The 2,053-nt window shown below is 60.1% G+C and overlaps 1 protein-coding gene across 1 annotated transcript in view; it reads right to left on the bottom strand.

Annotated features, from left to right (window-relative positions):
* The window catches only part of COL11A2 (collagen type XI alpha 2 chain), a 40,071-nt gene that overhangs the window by 37,311 nt on the left and 707 nt on the right, over positions 1-2,053 (bottom strand). The window lies entirely within an intron of this gene.

The following is a 2,053-nucleotide window of genomic DNA, read 5'->3' as shown; positions in this document are numbered from 1 at the left end:
TGCGCTGGGCTGGGCGGGCCGTGACACTCGATAGGCTACATCGGCTGGGCAGATGCCTCTCGCCCTCCGGACACCATCAGGGAGGGAAGGGAACCTCAGGGCCCAGAGCACATCCACAGGGGGTGCACCTGGGAGAGGCCGAGAGGTCAGGGGACGAGACATGCTCCCAGGAAGCTCTAAACAGGCACATCTGGGATCCAGAATTCAGCTTCCCAGGGCTCAAATTCCCACGGAGGCAAAGGTCACCTCTCCCCTACCTGTTCCTGAATGTGGCCTGGAGAGGTCACCAAGTGGCCCGCAGGGGAAGAGCAGCATTGGGCCGATACTCAAGCCCACACCCACCCCTGCCCTCCCCCTCTTACTCCCTCCCTACCCCTCTCAGTCTTTGACTCTGTCTCTCCACGTTCTCAACATCTCTCGCCTTTCCATCTCTCTCATTCTCTTTGTCTCTCCCATTTCCCTGCTTCTTCTGTCTCCCTCCATTTCCCTCACATCTGCCCATCTTTTTCTCCCTGAATCTTTCTCTCTCACTCTCACCCCCTTTCCATATCTCTGGTCTCTGGGTCTCTGGCATCGGTCCCATCTGCAGCACAAACAACATCTGGGCAATCGATCATCCTGGGCACCGGGGATGCAGGGAGGACATGGGAGAGCAGGGAGAGCAAGGAGAGCTGCAGGTCCGGGGCTGGGGGGGGGGGACAACTCGGAGCCCTCAAAGGAAGGAGGAAGAAAAAGAGCTCTCCCTGGAGCCGGTGCCCCCTGCTCGGGAGATGGGCTGGGGGAGGGGGTGGGGCCGCCCCCGAAAAGCAAAAGCACACCCGGGCCCCGGAGCCACACATCTGCGGATCCCATCAGAGTCCCTGCCCGAAACCGGGCAGGCTTTCCACACCTGGAACCTCAGCGCTGCCTCACCACCCCCACCGCTCGCGCTCTGAAGATTCAAGACCCAGGCCACGAGCCCTGTCTACTGGACCTCAGCTTCCTAGGGCCCAGACTCCCTGGAGAACAAAGGTCACCTCTCCCCACCCACCCTGCCTGCTCCCCGATACACACACACTCACACACTCACACACACGCCTCCCACCTTCAGCTCCAGATTGGAAAAATACCAAAAAGCTGCAGCAAAACCTTCACAGAAGTGTGGGGCAGGGCAGAGACCAGAGCAATCAGGACGGCAGAGCTGGGTGGGGTGGGCGAGGTGGGGCGGGCAGGCAGAGAAAAGGCCCTTTGAGACAGAGACACAGAGACTCACAGAGACCCAAGGACAAGGAGACCTCAGAGGCCCCCACCTTCCACTAAACCCCAGGAGAGTAGTTTGGTTCCACAGACGACCTGCCCGTAGGCTCGCCCCCATCTCCTCACATCAGGCCACATGCCCGCCCCCGTCTCCTGTCTCAGCTTCCCCAGGGCTCCCCACCATGGCTCCCTCACCCTTGACCACTCCGCCCTGGCCCCCCAAATGCTCTATCCTCTAACCTTAGGGATTCCACAGAAACCATTTCCTAGTGTCCCACCTCAGCCCCGAAACCAGAGTGGTCATCTAGGCCACCCCTGCCTCCATCCTGGCGCCCCCCCCCCCTTTCCCTGTCTACAGACACCACACGCCTGTTCTCTGTCCCCAAGGCGCACCCCGCACCTCGGAGGTTCTTCCCTCTGTCATCTAACCTAACCCTGCTGTCATTCTAACCACTTCCTCAGCAGCACAGAGTTTCCCTGTCTACAGACACCACACGCCTGTTCTCTGTCCCCAAGGCGCACCCCGCACCTCGGAGGTTCTTCCCTCTGTCATCTAACCTAACCCTGCTGTCATTCTAACCACTTCCTCAGCAGCACAGAGTAGAATGGTCAAGCTGCATATGAGTCTGCCCTGCGCTTCCAGGAACGGGGCTGGGAGGGGTGCAGTGTGCGGGGCTTGCTCCAACCTGCCTAGGACCTGTTGCTTCCAGCCCCCTCCTCTCTGACATCAAATCCCCTTTCCTCGGAGCCAGGACTTCAGGGTCCTGGGAAAAAGGAGGAAAAGACTGGGTCGTGGACACCAGGGTCCCAGGAGGAC

Source organism: Tupaia chinensis, unplaced genomic scaffold (assembly GCF_000334495.1).
Source record: "Tupaia chinensis unplaced genomic scaffold, TupChi_1.0 Scaffold000116_2, whole genome shotgun sequence".
Lineage (NCBI taxonomy): Eukaryota > Metazoa > Chordata > Mammalia > Scandentia > Tupaiidae > Tupaia > Tupaia belangeri.
The sequence above is the reverse complement of the archived record's forward strand: the minus strand, read 5'-3'. Positions and strand labels throughout refer to the sequence as shown.